General features: G+C 44.6%; 1 long non-coding RNA gene across 1 annotated transcript; it reads right to left on the reverse strand.

The window, feature by feature from the left end:
• Positions 1–2,177: 2,177 nt before the first annotated feature.
• LOC140190047 (uncharacterized) lies at positions 2,178–17,953 on the reverse strand. Its single transcript, XR_011883529.1, has 3 exons — positions 17,705–17,953; positions 5,317–5,461; positions 2,178–3,030 (listed from the first exon to the last, which is right to left on the reverse strand). It is a non-coding gene; the product is annotated as an uncharacterized lncRNA (long non-coding RNA).
• Between the last annotated feature and the right edge of the window lie 253 nt (positions 17,954–18,206).

Below are 18,206 nucleotides of genomic sequence, written 5' to 3' on the forward strand. Positions count from 1 at the left end.
CAATTGTCCCAGTCTACGCGCAGATCCTGTTCAATGCAAAACCCATTTAACACACTTACTCGGGCATTTTTGTCCAACAACAGCGTTCAATGTGCTTCCACACATTCTTGCTGGGGATATTCACAGTGAAATATGTCTCAGATATAATTACATCTAAACAGCTAATTGTAATGGCAACTTTCCAAAACTGGAAGCTCATTCTTCTTGTAATAATTATCAGATTGTTCAAAATTGGGTGGAATGTAGAGATAATGAAAACCACACAGAAAGTGTCCGGTGTGTATCCACTGAGTTTAAAGGCTTGTATGCTTAACATCTAAAGAGGCTAAACAAAAGAGTATTAATGCCACTGCAGAGAATATCATCGATGCCAAGGAAATTTTATTTTTAGTTTGCAATTTCTGTTCACTTCTTTACCATTCACTTAAGTTGAGACACATAGGTTTTGATTTCATGGTTATTCAGAGTATCAGTTTACAAGGAAAATCATGGTTAATGGGGAAAATGGCAGCTGTTCCAAAACTTCAACATCCCCCAGTCCCCAGGGAGCTGGAAGTGTTTCCAAGTGGACAGCCAGTAACTGAAAGTTTCATATTTGATGCAAAGTCTTCTCACCCACAGAGCAGCCCTTAAATATTTAGCATACCTTCATTTCTGGTTCTTAGAGGATCTGAAATTTTTAAATTGCATAATTGCTGTGCAGAATATAAAATATTTAAGTCTGCTGCTCTCAGAAGAAGAATCTTAGCTTCTGAAAACAAAGACACTTTAACCAAATGGAAAAAATGAACCAACAAGTGTGAGTTCAAACTTTACACAGCATCCCTCCCTGATTCCGGAACGACTGGTTTGATAACCAGAAAAGAAATGTGTGAGCAAGAACAAGGGGACTGAGTTCAAGAGGCACAGGGTGATATTGCAGCTCCCTGGTTAGACCACACTCTGAGTATTGCTTTCAGTTCCGGTCACCTCATTATAGGAAGGATGTGGAAGCTTTAGAGAGGGCGCAGAGGAGATTTACCAGGATGCTGGCTGGATTAGGGAGCATTTATGAGGAAAGGTTGGGCAAGCCAAGGCTTTTCTCTCTGGAGCGAAGGAGGATGAGAGGTGACTTGACAGAGGTGTAGAAGATATGGGAGGCATAGATCAGGTGGCCAGCCAGAGACTCTTTCCCATAATGGAGAATTGGTGAGTATGAGGAGGAAAAATTTTAAAGTGACTGGAGAAAAGTTTAGGGTTATGTCAGAGGCAGTTTTTTACATAGTAGGTGGTGTGTGTGTGTGCAATGTGCTGCCACGGGTGGTAGAGGCAGATACATTAGGGGTATTTAGGAGACTCGTAGAAAGGCATATGGATGATAGAAACATGGAGGGCCATGTGGTAAAGATGGGCTAGATTGATCTTGGAGTAGGTGAAATGTCCAGGACAACATCATGGGCTGAAGGGCCTGTACTGTGCTGTAATGTTCTATGTCCTAAGCTCTGATGGTTCAATCCCTGAACTCCCGCTGGTGAAACTGAAACTGGTGATGGGGCAGCTGACAGGCAAAATTGTGACACTTCACATCTACTGCTAACTTCCACACCCTTATTAAATTCAACAAAGAATCCTGTTTATTTGCGGCTGGAAATCTTACAAACGGGAATTTATAGATTCTTTTCTGAAAATTGGGAGCTTGGGCAGGATTAGAGTGCTGAACCTTCATCAAGGTGTCTCATGGGATCCACCTCGCTGTGTAAGCTCTCAGCCCTGCGCACTTGGCCTGCTACTCACCGACGGGACGCACAGGCCGCTGCTGGAGGCTGATCCAAGGCCAACAAGTCGAGAGCTTCCTCCAGCATCTGAAGACCTCAGTCCTGAGAGTCCTGGACACAGGCCCCGGCAGAGGGAACAACGGTGGTATCAGTACCCTGCTCACAACTCTAGATGTCACTCCAAAGCTTCTGTGGGCTCAGAGGCGGCGTGGCTGGGAGGAGGACATGAGTAATGAAACAGCACTCTCACTCCCAGTGAATGAATCGTCCTGTGGCTAATGGACACTGTATTGGACATGATCAATAGGTGAGTCTCAGATGCTCTTTCCCCATTACATGGGGTTGACCGACCGGCCCTCAGCATTAGTGCATCTCCCAGAGTGAAGCCAAGATCAATGGGAAGCAAGGGTCAAAAATCAGCATTATTATCACTGACATACGTCATGAAACTTGTTGTTTTGCAGCAGCAACATACTGCAACGCTTAAAAATATTGTAAATTAATATAACATATAGAACTTATTTCTCATACCTGGTGGTGTGGCAAGTACTTACATTACCAGGTTCAGGAGCAGTTCAGAGCTCAAAGTAAATCTACGAGAGGAGAAGATGGCAGCATGACGCAGCTCGCAGCGGCCACTCCGGTGGTGAGGTCTGTTATCTGTCAAGTAGGGTGCCGTGCACAATTCTGATTTGATGGAGACAGACGTGAGAGCACGGAGGATCATCTGGTGAAACTTCTGAAATGCCTGCTTCACTGCTGCTGCTACTGTGTGGTCCAGAATCTCCGGAGGAGAAGGCCCCGAGTCCTCAGCGGCCGGGGCGGGGTCGAAGCGCTCGGCAGAGGATGGTGCTCAGTGCTTGGTGTCGGAGGCTCGAAGTTTTCAGACAGACTCAGAGTCTGCTGTGGTTGGGTGCTTCCAATGGTGCTGCATCGGTAAGTTTGCAGCACTTGGAGATTCGTGGCAGGGAGAGTTTCTCCCTTCTACCGTCTGTGTGAGATGATGAGGCTATCGGGACTTTGAGACTTTTTTTTTACCATGCCCATGGTCTGCTCTTTATCAAATTACAGTATTGCTTTGCACTGTTGTAACTATATGTTAATATTATGTGGTTTTGTCAGATTTAGTCTTGGTTTGTTCTGTGTTTCTTGTGATATCATTCTGGAGGAACATTGTATCATTTTTTGTACCAGTAGGCTAGGCAGGGAGATGCAGTGGATGTTGTATATTTGGATTTTCAGAAGGCCTTTGACAAGGTGCCACACATGATTGTGTCTGTGTAAGTAATCAGATTGAGTTCAACCGTTATCAAAATAAACCAAGATGATTTTCAGGCCGACTCTCTAAGTCCAATATGGTTTCATCGAAACATAGAAACATAGAAAACCTACAGCACAATACAGGCCCTTCGGCCCACAATGCTGTGCCGAAGATGTACTTAATTTAGAAATTACTTAGAGTTACCCATAGCCCTCTATTTTTCTAAGCTCCACATACCTATCCAGGAGTCTCTTAAAAGACCCTGTCGTATCCAACTCCACCACCGTCGCTGGCAGCCCATTGCATGCACTCACCACTCTACGTAAAAAGCTTAACCTTGACATAACCTCTGTACCTACTTCCAAGTATCTTAAAACTATGCCCTCTCGTGTTAGCCATTTCAGCCCTGGGAAAAAACCTCTGACTATCCACACGATCAATGCCTCTCATCATCTTATACACCTCTATCAGGTCACCTCTCATCCTCCATCGCTCCAAGGAGAAAAGGCCGAGTTCACTCAACCTATTCTCATAAGGTACACTCCCCAATCCAGGCAACATCCTTGTAAATCTCCCCTGCACCCTTTCTATAGTTTTCACATCCTTCCTGTATTGAGATGACCAGAATTGAGCACAGTACTCCAAGTGGGGTCTGACCAGGGTCCTATATAGCTGTAACATTACCTCTTGGCTCTTAAACTCAGTCCCATGATTGATGAAGGCCAATGCACTGTATGCCTTCTTAACCACAGAGTCAACCTGCGCAGCAGCTTTCAGTGTCCTATGGACTCGGACCCCAAGATCCCTCTGATCCTCCACACTGCCAAGAGTCTTACCATTAATACTATATTCTGCCATCATATTTGACCTACCAGGATGAACCACCTCACACTTATCTGGGCTGAACTCCATTTGCCAATTCTCAGCCCAGTTTTGCATCCTATCGATGTCCCGTTGTAACCTCTGACAGCCCTCCACACTATCCACAACACCCCCAACCTTTGTGTCATCAGCAAATTAACTAACCACCTCTCCACTTCCTCATCCAGGTCATTTATAAAAATCATGAAGAGTAGGGGTCCCAGAACAGATCCCTGGGGTACTTCTCGTCTGGTCCTGGAGACTTATCCAATTTGCTGCATTCCTAAAGTTCCAGCAAGTCCTCTTTCTTAATGTCTATATGCTCAAGATTTTCAATCCGCTGTAAGTCATCCCTACAATCGCCAAGATCCTTTTCTGTAGTGAATACTGAAGCAAAGAATTCATTAAGTACCTCTGCTATCTCTTCCAGTTCCATACACACTTTTCCACTGTCTCAATTGATTGGCGCTATTCTCTCACATCTTATCCTCTTGCTTTTTACATACTTGTAGAATGCCTTGGGGTTTTCCTTAATCCTGCTCACCAAGGCTTTCTCATGGCCCTTTCTGGCTCTCCTAATTTCATTCTTAAACTCCTTCCTGCTAGCCTTATAATCTTCTAGATCTCTATCATTACCTAGTTTTTTGAACCTTTCATAAGCTTTTCTTTTCTTCTTGAATAGATTTTCAACAGCCTTTGTACACCACAGTTCCTGTACCCTACCATTCTTTCCCTGTCTCATTGGAATGTACCTCTGCAGAACGCAACACAAATATCCCATGAACATTTGCCACATTTCTGTCATACATTTCCCTGAGAACATCTGTTCCCAATTTGTGCTTCCAAGTTCCTGCCTGGGAGCTTCATATTTCCCCTTACTCCAGTTAAACTCTTTCCTAACTTGTCTGTTCCTATCCCTCTCCAATGCTAAGGTAAAGGAGATAGAATTGTGATCACTATCTCCAAAATGCTCTCCCACCGAGAGACCTGACACCTAACCAGGTTCATTTCCCATTACCATATCAAGTACAGACTCTCCTCTTGTAGGCTTATACGCATATTGTATCAGGAAACCTTCATGAACACACCTAACAAACTCCATCCCATCTAAACCCTTTGCTCTAGGGAGATGCCAATCAATATTTGGGAAATTAAAATCTTCCACCACGACAACCCTGTTATTATTACACCTTTGCAGAATTTGTCTCCCTATCTGCTCCTTGATGTCTCTGTTACTATTGGGTGGTCTATAAGAATCACCCAGTAGAGTTATTGACCCCTTCCTTTCATCAACAAAAACCTGATTCAGACCTCCATGAGAACGGAGCAAATTCTGATATGAAGTACACACCACTAAACTTAAATAAAAGCACAACCCCGAAAAATGAAGAAATTATCACTACAGGAGAAAAAGTTAACCAATGAAAGAGCATGTCTCACCATGGAAGTGATCTGAGCATATTAGACGTCAACAAGGGTGCATCAAATGCTGGCTCAAGGTTGGAGACCTCTTCCCAGAAACAGAGGGGATCCTTGTGGCCATACAGGACCAGATGGTTAACACAAAAATGATCAAAAATCCATCCTAAAAGAATAACAAATTCAAGATGATAAATGCAGAAAATGCCAAGAGAAACCAGAAACAATTCAATACGTTACAGGATCCTGCAGCAGTTTAACTCAATCTGATTACTTCCACGGACACAATCAAGTGGGAGGCATCATTCTCCAAAATCTTGCTTTAAAATGCAAACTCATAAAAGACACCATACCTTACTATAAATACAAGCCTGATCTAGCTTTACTAATTATATTATGGCCAGTGCTGGGTCCAGTGTTATTCATCATCAATATCAATAATCTGCATGATAATGTTCAGCAAATTTGCAGATGACACCACGATTGGGGGATGTAGTGGGCACTGAAGAAGGCTATCATGGCTTGCAGCAGGATCTGCATCAGCTGGGAATATGGGCTGAAAACTGGCAGAAGGAATTCAATGCAGATAAGTGCGAGGTTTTGCACTTCGGTAGGACCTACCAGGATAGGTCTTACACACAGTGAGTGGTTGGGCAATGAGGTATGTGGTAGAACAAAGGGATCTGGGAATACAGGCTCACAATTCGTTGGAGGTGGCATCACAGATAGATAGGGTCGTGTAAAGAAAGCTTTTGGCACATTGGCCTTCATAAATCAAAGTACTGAGTGCAGGAGATAGGATGTTATGTTGAAATTGCACAAGACGTTGATGAGGCCTAATCTGGAGTATTGTGTGCAGTTTTGGTCACCTACCTACAGGAAAGATGTAAGTTTGAAAGAGTACAGAGAAAATTGACAAAGATGTTGCCTGGTCTGGAGAAACTGATTTATAACGAAAGATTGAATAGGTTAGGACTTCAAACACGAGGAAATCTGCAGATGCTGGAATTTCAAGCAACACACATAAAAGTTGCTGGTGAACGCAGCAGGCCAGGCAGCATCTCTAGGAAGAGGTACAGTCGACGTTTTGGGCTGAGACCCTTCGTCAGGACTAACTGAAGGAAGAGCTAGTAAGAGATTTGAAAGTGAGAGGGGGTGGGGGAGATCCGAAATGATAGGAGAAGACAGGAGGGGAGGGATGGAGCCAAGAGCTGGACAGGTGATTGGCAAAAGGAATATGAGAGGATCATGGGACAGGAGGCCTATGGAGAAAGAAAAGGGGGAGGGGGGTAAACCCAAAGGATGGGCAAGGGATATAGTGAGAGGGACAGAGGGAGAAAAAGGAGAGGAAAAGAATATATATATATACACACACACACACACAAATATATATTTTATATATATAAAATAATAATAAATAACAGATGGGGTACGAGGGGGAGGTGGGGCATTAGCGGAAGTCAATGTTCATGCCATGAGGTTGGAGGCTACCCAGATGGAATATAAGGTGTTCCAACCTGGTGGCATGGACATTGACTTCTCTAACTTCCATTAATGCCCCACCTCCCCCTCGTACCCCATCCGTCATCTATTTATTTATTTATTAATTATTATTTATATATATATATATATATATATTCTTTTTCTCTCTCTCCTTTTCCTCATTCTGTCCCTCTCACTATACTCCTTGCCCATCCTCTGGGCTTCCCCCCTCTCCCGTTCTTTCTCCCTAGGCCTCCTGTCCCCATGATCCTCTCATATCCCTTTTTGCCTATCATCTGTCCAGCTCTTGGTTCCATCCCTTCCCCTCCTGTCTTCTCCTATCATTTTGGATCTCCCCCTCCCCCTCCCACTTTCAAATCTCTTACTAGCTCTTCATTCAGTTAGTCCTGACGAAGGGTCTCGGCACGAAATGTTGACTGTACCTCTTCCTAGAGATGCTGCCTGGCCTGCTGCATTCACCAGCAATTTTTATAGGTTAGGACTTTATTCCTTAGAACGTAGAAGATTGAGAGGGAATTTGATAGAGGTATACAAAATTATGAGGAGTATAGATAGGGTAATGCAAGTAGGTTTTTGCTACTGAGGTTGGGTAGGACTACAAGCAGAGGTCATGGGTTAAAAGTGAATGGTGAAAAGTTTAAGGGGAGCCAGAGGGAAAACTTCTTCACTCAGAGGGTCGTGAGAATCTAGAATGATCTGTCAGCACAAGTGGTGCATGCGAACTCGATTTCAACATTTAAGTGAAGTTTGAATAGGTACATGGATGGAAGGGCTATGGACCCAGTGCAGGTCAATGGGAGTAGGCAGTTTCAATATTTTTGGCTTGGACTAGATGGGCCGAAGGGTCTGTTTCTGTGCTGTACTCCATGAGTGTATGACTCTATGACCTATACACTTTTACAGGTAGGACGATCCATAATGACTGTCTGGGTTCATATTACAGGACAAACAAGCAAGAACAACTTACTTAATAGACAGAAACATTTCAAACACACATGACATACAGAAATCAATAAATGAAAAACACCGGAAATATGCCGAATTATAAGAGGAAATTGAAAGACTATGGAACATGAGCATGTCCCAATAGTAATATCTATAACTGGTATCATCCCAAAGTCATTGTACAATGGCATTATACAATTAGGCCTACACAGCAATATCTATATAAATCTCCAGAAAACCACAATACTAAACGCCATTAGAATAGTCTGAAAGCTCCTAGCAATTGAGAAAAGATTGTGCTTAAGAGTCTGTGAAGGTGAGTCCATAGGTTGTGGGAGCAGTTCAGTGATGGGGTGATTGAAGCTAGGTGAAGCAACACATCCAAAATGCTGGAGGAACTCAGAAGGCTAGGCTGGCCTGCTGAGTTCTTCCAGCATTTTGTGCGTGTTGCTTGGATTTCCAGCACCTGCAGATTTTCTCTTGTTTGAAGTTGAGTGAAGTTATCCCCTCTGATTCAAGAGCCTCCCGGTTGATGTGTAGTAACTGTTCCTGAACTTGGTGGTGTGAGTCCTGAGGCTCCTGTACCTTCTGTCTGACGGCAGCAGTGAGAAGAGAGCCTGGCCTGGGTGGTGAGAGTCCTTGATGATGGATGCTGCTTTCCTGTGACAGCGTTTCATGTAGATGTGCTCAATGGCGGGGAGGGCTTTACCCGTGATGGACTGGGCTGTATCCACTACTTTATGTAGGATTTTCTGTATGAGGGAATTGGTGTTTGCATACCAGGCGTGATACTCTTCACCACACACCTATAGAAGTTTCTCAAAGTTTTAGATATTATGCTGGATCTTCTCAAACTCCTAAGGAAGTAGAGGTGCTGCAGTGCTTTGTTTGAAATTGCACTTACGTGCTGGGCCCAGGACAGACCCTCTGAAATGAGAACACCGAGCAATTTATGATCAATAACCCTCCCCATCTCTGATCTCCCGATGAGGACTGGCTCATGGAACTCCTGTTTCCTTCACCTGAAATCCATAATCACCTCCTTGGTCCTCCTGACTTTAAGAGAGAGGTTGTTACTGTGGCACCAATCAGCCAGATTTTCAAACTCCCTCCTATATGCTGAACTGTCACCACTCTTGACCCAGCCAACGATGATGGTGTCATCAGCAGAGTTAAATACGGCATTGGAAATGTGCTTAACTTTACAGTCCTAAGGATAAAGCGAGTAGAGCAGGGGGCTAAGTACACAGCCCTGTGGTGCACCTTTGCTGATGGAGATTCTGGAGGAGATGTTGTTGCCAATCCAAACTGCCTGGGATCTGCAAGTGAGGAAATCAAGGATCCAGTTGCACAAGTTATCGAGGCCAAGGTCTCGGAACTTAGTGATTATTTTTGAGGGGATGATAGTATTGAATTACCGGCTGTAGTCACTGAACAGCATCCTTGCAGTCCAGATGTTTCAGGGGTGAGCGAAGCGCCAATGAAATTGGCATCTGCTGTGGACCTGTTGTGATAGTAGGCAAATTGGAGCGGATCTGAGTCGCTTCTCAGGCAGGAGTTTCATCACCGACCTCTCAAGGCACTTCATCACGGTGGACATAAGTGCTACTAGACGATAGTCATTGCAGCAGGCTTATACAGTCTTCTTGGGCATGGGTATAATTGAAGCTTGCTTGAAGCAGATGGGTACTTCAAACTGCTGAAATGAGGGGTTAAAGGTCTCAGTGAACACTCCAGCCAGTTGGTCAACACAGGTCTTTAGTACTTGGCCAGGTATTTCATCTGGACTGGATGCTTTCTGTGGGTTCACCCTCCCGAAGGATGCTCTCAGGTTGCCTTTTTGTAACCTCATTGTACTTCTTTTAGTGGTTTTGATGGAACAATATAAACACACTTTGGATATTTAAGTTGATTCGAGGAGGAGAATAGATTACAAAATTTTGGCTGGTTATGCTGTGATCTGAAATGATGGTAGATGAGGGAGAACAAAATCACTGGGATTGCCCAACAAGCCGAGGATTATCACAGGTGTATCAAGTGAAAGAGGCACAACCTTGAATGGTGGTGGGACTTTGTAACTGACCATCACCATGCAGTTCCTTTGCCCCGCCAAGTGAAAGTTGGTCAACTCAAGGCTGCTGCAATTCACCCTCCATCTTCACCTGAACTCGTGATTCTGTTTCCTGTGTTTAACCAACATCTCTTCGTCTGAACCTGGCACTCTGTTGGTAACCAGGGCTTGTGATCTCCTGGTTACTGCAGGTCTGAGCAGACCAGGACTGGTAAACACTGTGTGGAGATCACGTGGCTGTTGGTGTCCAACATATAAGCACATCAGTATTGCCTGAGCTCATCTCAAACCCCAGAGATCAGGGAGCACAGAGCCAAGAGCTTCTGAAATGCTTGCAGCTTCCTTCAGCGACTATGGTAAACCACTGGAGACTTGTACAGGAGTGCTTGCACTCCGCACTTTCAGCCAATTTCATTATCTGGTTATCTGTTAATGGACCTGGTTCATCAGTGGGAATTAGGTTAGGAGTAACTTAACCTTCGCAAACATCAGGCTGACACAGAATTACAGATACTAATCACTTACTGGGAAGATCAATCTTGAGAACACAAAATGGATAAAGATTAGCTTTATTTGCCACAGGGACATTGAGACCTTGAAGCATACAGTGAAATGCTTCATTAGCATCTGCTCAAATCAGAGAGCATTGTGCTGAGGGCACCCTGCAAGTGTTGCCAGCCCAACACAGCATGCCCTCAACTCACGAACCCATCTTTGGAATGTAGGAAGAAACCAGAGGACCGGAGGAGACCCACGTGGTCACGAGGAGACTGTACGTTCAGCGATGGGAATTGAGCCCCAGTCGGTAACTGTTGATGCTGTACAGTGACCGTGTTAATCGCTATGCCATCACGTCATGAATGAGCCACATTCATATGAACATTTGGATACTGACACCTAATGGCAGCCTCCACAGGCGCCCGTGACAATGAACTTCACAGAGTCACCACTCTCTGGCTGAAGAAATTCCTCCTCATCTCCCTTCGAAATCTTCCTCTCTTCAGAGACTGTGCTCTCTGGTCCTCAACTCCCTCAAGACAGGAAACTTCCTCTCCACATCCACTCTATTGAGGCCTTTCAATGTTCATTTAAAGAGATCTTCCCCCCATCCCATTCTTCTAAACTCCGGTAAGTACAGCCCCAGAACTATCATACATTAACAATTTAATTCCTAGAATCATTCTGATGAATCTCTTCTGAGCTCTCTCCAACTTCAGCGCATCCTTTCATAGGTAAGGAGCCCAAAGCTGCTCACAATACTCCAAGTGTGGTCTGACTCAGTGTTTTATAAAGCCTCATCATTACAGCCTTGCTTTATTTTCCTTTTTTCTCCTAACGCACGCTAACATCGCATTTGCTTTCCTCACCTCACCGCAGACTCAACCTACAAGTTAACCTGTACATGTAGATTTAGGAACAGAGTTAAGAACATCTTCTTCCCCTCCACCATCAGATTTCTGAATGGTCCATGATCCCACTAACTCTACCTTGTGAACAGTCCATGAACATTGGCAACACACATCAAAGTTGCTGGTGAACGCAGTAGGCCAGGCAGCATCTCTAGGAAGAGGTACAGTTGACATTTCAAGCCAAGACCCTTCATCCTGACGTCCTGAAACGTTGACTGTACCTCTTCCTAGAGATGCTGCCTGGCCTGCTGCATTCACCAGCAACTTTGATGTGTGTTGCTTGAATTTCCAGCATCTGCAGAATTCCTGTTGTTTGCGAGTCCATGAACACTACCTTGTGAACAGTTCATAAGCCCATGAACACTAACTTGTGAACGGCCCATGGATCTATGAACACCAACTTGTGAACAGTCCATAAGCCCATGAACACTAACTTGTGAACAGTCCATAAGCCCATGAACACTAACTTGTGAACGGTCCATGAACACTAACTTGTGAATTGTCCATGAACACTAGCTTGTGAACGATCCATGAATCTATGAACACTAACTTGTGAACGGTCCATGAATGCTATATTGTGAACAGTCTATAAACCCATGAACACTAACTTGTGAGTAATCTAGAATCTATGAACACTAACTTGTGAATAGTCCATAAGCCCAAGAACACTAACTTGTGAACAGTCCATAAGCCCATGAACACTAACTTGTGAACAGTCCATGAACCCATTAACACTAACTTGTGAACAGTCCATGAATCCATGAACACTAACTTGTGATGCTTTTTAGTGATATTGATTTATTTTGTGATTTATAATAATTTTATGACTTTGCTCTGTATTGCTGACACAACACATTTCTCATCATATAAGCCAGCAATAACAAATCTGATTCTGATTCTAACAGAAGAATCTCTCTGAATCCGGCTTTCGAGACCAGCACCTCCTCTCCTTTATCTGCATCTTGCAGTAACTCAAAATCCACAGCGTTATTTGCGAGCAGCTTTTTACGGGAGTAACGAGAGCACTGGGAGGGAGCGGTGAGCTGATGGCTGGTGTGACATGGCCTTTGTTTCAATGGATTACTGAAAAGTCAGTTCCTTGTAGAAACCCTACAGGAAAACGCACTTCCTCAGCGAGAATTAATCAAAGGGATGACACCCAGACACTGCGATACGAGCAGGAAGCAGCTGAATTTCAGCTGAGTAAGTGAGCATATCTGATGCGTGAAATACACAGCAGACTGAGGACCAGCACAGCGAGCCGTCTCAGAGATGAGGAAAAGGCAGCAACCTCAACAAAGAATTCAATGTATGCACCAAACCACACGACTGAATCACGTTTAATAATCGGCATCAGAATTCTAAGGTCAAATTCCAGACGTGACCAATCACATAAAAACTGCCAACATGCTACTTTCTACTTCTCTCTCAGCAGGTTGCCATAGCAACCTTCGATGGACAGAATTCTCTGTGTACTTGGCACTCAATGATGTTCAAATTGTTTAACGATTTTTACATGATTACGGGTGATAATCTACAACCAGTTGGTTACAGATATTCAGATTGGACTATTTAAATGAGCCAGCTTCCAGCCAGTCATAAACTGCCTGTGATCTGATGTTCAATAGCAATTTAGGGAAATAAAGCAATCAGAACTCGCTACGGAAACTGCTTCATAAATAGACTGAGATCTCATGAGCTGAAAGTTAATGACAATAATAATATCTCCCTCAGATCGCCTCTAAACCTCTTCCTTCACCTTGTACCCATCCCCTCTTCCCCCTCCCTATACCTCTCCCCTCCCCCTCACCTTGTACCTCCCCTCTTCCCTCACCTTGTACCTCTCCCCTCTTCCCCCTCCTTATACTTGCCCCTCACCTTGTACCTTCCCCTCCCCCTCACCTTGTACCTGCCCTCTCTTTTCCCACCTTATGCCTGCCCCCACCCTCACCTTGAACCTGTTCCCTCTTCCCTCACCTTGTACCTCTCCCCTCTTCTCTCACCTTGTACCTGCCCCTCCCCCTCACCTTGTACCTCTCCACTCTTCCCTCACCTTGTACCTGCCCTCTCTTTCCCCACCTTATACCTGGCCCCCACCCTCACCTTGAACCTGTTCCCTCTTCCCTCACCTTGTACCTGTTCCTTCTTCCTTCTCCTGGGTGATGGGGTGGAGATACGTCTCCACCAAAGAAGATGTAAGGTGCTCCTTCCCTCCACTAGCTGGGGTCACCCTGGGCAAGGTGTAGCACCTGCTTAGCCCCTGATCAGGGTCATGTGAAGCCATGGGATCAGGTGGTGGATGGTTGTACGAGCAGCTGGTGCATATCACAAGTCCTGGTTATGCGACCACCGATGCCAGGCAGACAATCTCTGAAGAGTATTAATAATGGCTGGGGTCACCCATCTTGTAAAGACACTGCCCAGAAGAAGGCAATGGCAAACCACTTCTGTAGAAAAATTTGCCAAGATCAATCATGGTCATGGAAAGAACATGATTGCCCACGTCTTAAGACACGGCACATAACGAAGAAACAAACTCTTCCTTCTCACCCTGTACCTCTCCCCTCTTAACGTCTTGATGAAGGGCTTCAGCTCAAAATGGTGACTGTTTATTCAGACTTGCTGCCTGACCTGTTGAGTTACACCAACATTTTGTGTGTATTGACCCACGTAGCCCAACACAGGAAAATGATTTTTGCAATGCCCTCAATCAGGTTGCTCCCAACAGTTACTTCTGCTCCAAGGTCTCCACTCTGCCATCTTAACAGAAACGCTCCCTCTCAGGGAACACCATGGTGAATCCGGCCCTTGCTTGGTCTCCCATCGCACTGCCTCTGCTCTGCACAACCCTGTGGTACATCACCAATCACTGACTTCCAATCAGACAAGGTAACCCCCAAACCCTCCCCCCCAAGGATCCTGTCATCAAGTCAACTCTGGGTTCAATTGACCAATTTGTCCTTGATCCCACAGGCTCCAGTCTTATAGACCAGCCTTGATGGGATCTTGCAAAATAACTTAAAAGAGCTAATTCTGCTCCTATATCTTATGGTCTTGTGGTCATATCAAAACCACGTGAACAACATTTGTCACTCTCCCCTCTTCAATATGCTTAGTTACTTCCTAAAATTCCAATTCAATTTTGTGAGGCAACATTTCCTTCAACAATACCATTTTGACTGTGCCTTATCCATCGCTGTCTTTCCAAGCAATCCTTCAAGAGGACCACGATCTTGTCATGGGGTTTGGAGGCTTGCGTGCCTCAATGACCCAGAGATATAAGTTGGCTGGAGTCAGGGCTTCGTGCTTTGGCTCTTGGTAGGGTCACCCATGCCGAACAGGTCAAAGGGCTGAGTGGTCCCCCAGTCCTCCAGGTTCGGGGGTTCAGCTCAGGGCTAACAACCCTGACTGGTGAAGCAAAACTGCTGCAGAAACAGCAATGGAGAATTAATTAAGTTAGTTTCCAATCACAGAGCTGCTGGAGATCATTGAAGAACTTGAAGTTCATGCTGTAGTGTTAAGCTACCTCCAAAGATTCGAGGATTCAATGTATGTGTGTAGTACACAAGCCTGAGAGTCCGCTCCCCCAGAGACAGCCCCAAAACAAAAAAAGCATGGAACCAACTCGTTCAAAGGAAAACATTAACCTCGCACCCCCACAGGCAAAATAACATGCAAATGGCAACAAAAAAAAGAACGAGAAATACAGAATATAAAACATGAAATCAGAAGAGTCCGGGCATATTTCAGTTCAGCTCAGTGTTCATTGGCTGCATTGCCGTCAGCAGAGGTTCCAGCTCAGATCTCTGTGGAACACTACTGATTACAGACCTCCAGATCGAATGTTCCTCCAACCACGGCCCTCCGTCTTTTATGCACAAGTCAGTTCTGAGTCTAAACAGCCAGTTTTCTGTGGACTCCATGCATATTAATGTATACTCCATACATATTAATATGGACATGCATATTAATATAGATCCCATGCATATTAATCCTCTGGATTCGCCTTCCATGAAGGACTTTTTCAAATGCCTTACTAAAATCCAACATCCACTGCCCTACCCTTATCAATCTTTCTCATCACCTTGTCAAAGATCTCAATCAAGTTGGTAAGACATGACCTGTCCTGCACAAAGCCAAGCTGGTCCCCCTAATTATGCCACGGGATCTCCAAAAGCTCAAATATCCCATCCCTAAGAATTTTCTCCAGCAATTTCTCTGCAATGACATGGGTCTCACCAGTCCATAGTTTGTAGGATTTTCCCTTATTCCATGCTTAAATAGAGATAAAACATTAGCCAGTCTCCTGTCTTCCGGGTCCATGCCTGTGGCTAGAGGACATGAAGATACTGGTCAAGGGCCCAGTAATTTTGTACCCTGCTTCTTTCAATAACTCGGGGTTAACCCCATCAAGGCCAGCTGGTGGTGTAGTGGCATCTGCACTGGACTTCAAGGCAAATAGTCCCGGGTTTGAATCTATCTGGCTCCTTGCACCCTTCCCCTCCTTGCTGGGTTGAACATCAAGCAAGCAACTTGGCCCTGTAAAAAACAGACAACTGCTATAGAACCTGATTAACACAAGGCACGGAGAGGAACAACACCAATCTCATCAGGCCCCTGGGACTTATCCATCTTAATGCTCATTAGGAGGCACAACACTTCCTCCGCCTTGACCTCTAAATGCCTTAACATACTTATATAGTGCCTATAAAATGTATTCACCCTCCTTGGAAGTTTTCATGCTTTATTGTTTTACAACATTGAATCACCATGGATTTAATTTGGCTTTTTTTGACAGTGATCAACTGATCAACAGAAGGGGAGGGGGGTGAATATCTTTTATTGGCTCTGTAGACTCAGCACTGATCTCCAGGTCCTCCATCTCCTTTTTCTTGGTAAATATTGAATTAAAGTACTCAGTACATACCTCACTCACATTCTCCACATCCAAACAAATGTTCCCTCTTATTTTCTTAGAGTGGTATGACCCTCTCCTGGTTATCCTCTTGTTCTTGATATATAGAATTCCTTGGGATTCACCTTAATTCTACTTCCAAGGACTTTTCATGGCCCCTGCAACACTTTCAGTACGCTGGATGAACTCGGCAGGTCGGGCAGCATCAGTTACAAACGATGAGTCAATGTTTTGGGTCGGAACCCTTCGTCAGGACTGAAGAATGAAAGATGGGGAAGGATTTGAAGAATGCTTGTAGCTTCAGTTGAAAGACCAGTAATTTGAAAGACATCAAGGTATTTCATGGCCCCTCCTGTCTTTCCTAATTTAATTCTTTTCTGGCTTCTCTACATTCCTCATGTGCTTCATTTGATCCAAACTTCCGAAGCATCAGACACTTTTCCTTTTCTTTCTTGACTAAGTCCCTCACCTCTCTCTTGGATCACATCCAAGATTCTCTTAACTTTCCAACCTCGTCCTACCTTCTCATGGGAACAAACCTTTCCTGCACCCTGTGAATTGATCTTTAGTCACCCTGTTGTGGTGATGTGGACTTGTCAGAAAAAAGGTGTTCCCAATTAACTCTGCTTCGTTCCTGCCTAATGCTCTGGTAACTTGCCCTACTCCAATTTGAAACTCTCTCACAAGTACCATACATATCCTTATCTATAGATGGAAGCAGTGTGTTCCGCACCTGCCTTCAGTCTTTGCCAATGCTCTCCGTGACTCATGATATTGTGCCAAACTTTTAACCTAATCTTACCCTTCCCTCGCACATAACCCTCCTTTTTTTTCTATCATCCATCTATCTATCTAAGAATTTCTTAAATGTCCCCAATGAATCCACCTCTACCACTGCTCCTGGTCCAGCAGTCCACATACCCACAGCTCTCTGTGTAAAAACATCGCCCTATACTTTCCTCCAATCACCTTAAAATTATGTCCCTGTTTTTATTTATATTAACAATATTATTACTTGAATAGTTTTCAAAACCTTGTAGAGATTCTTCAATAATTCATATTAGAACAAATTAATCATTAATTAATCTAATTACTGAAGAATGAAAACAGGAGGAAATCTGCAGATGCTGGAAATTCAAGCAACACACACAAAATGCTGGTGGAATGCAGCAGGCCAGGCAGCGTCCTTAGGAAAAAGCACAGTCGACGTTTCGGGCCGAGACCCTTCGTCAGGACTCACTTAACCTATCTATATCTCTCTGTAGACTTTCCACATCTGCGGTACAATTTGCTTTTCTACTCAGTTTAGTGTCATCAGCAAATTTTGCTACTCTACGCTCAGTCCCCTCTTTCAAATCATCAATGGTAGAGAGCTGCGGGCCCAGCACCGACCCCTGCGGCACCCCACTCACCACTGACCGCCAACCGGAGAAACACCCATTTATACCAACTCTCTGCCTTCTGTTGGTTAACCAATCCACTCTCAATGCCAATACACTTCCTCCGACTCCATGCATCTGTATCTTATTTATAAGTCTCTTGTGCGATAGGTTTCAATTAGGTTACCTCGTTCTTCTGAGTTCTAGTGAGTACAGGCCCAGAGCCATCAACGCTCTTCATATGACAAGCCTTTCAATCCTGGAATCATTTTCGTGAAGCTCATTTGAACCCTCTCCAGTTTCAGCACATTCTTTCGAAGATAAGGGGCTCGAAACTTTTCACAGTACTCCAAGTGAGGCCTCACCAGTGCTTTGTGAACACACTGATGTTTTCTGGCAGAGGAGCACTTGGCTGTTTGGGAACGACAACTGACAAATGCTCCTAGCTCCCAGACAAGAGGATGTGCTGTGATTACATCAGCATTTCACGCAGCTGGCTAGCTCAGTATCTCTTGTCTCTGACCACGCCCCGGGGAGTAATCCTGCATAGATCCTTCATTCCAGCTTGTTCACATACAGACTCAGAGTCACTGCTGGTCACCTCTGGAGGGTGGAACCTAGTGTACAGATGGTGCAGAGTTCATGGAATGTACTGACCTCTCGATGGGATGTGCATCCAAATGTTCACA

This window comes from Mobula birostris, chromosome 29, assembly GCF_030028105.1.
Source record: "Mobula birostris isolate sMobBir1 chromosome 29, sMobBir1.hap1, whole genome shotgun sequence".
Lineage (NCBI taxonomy): Eukaryota > Metazoa > Chordata > Chondrichthyes > Myliobatiformes > Myliobatidae > Mobula > Mobula birostris.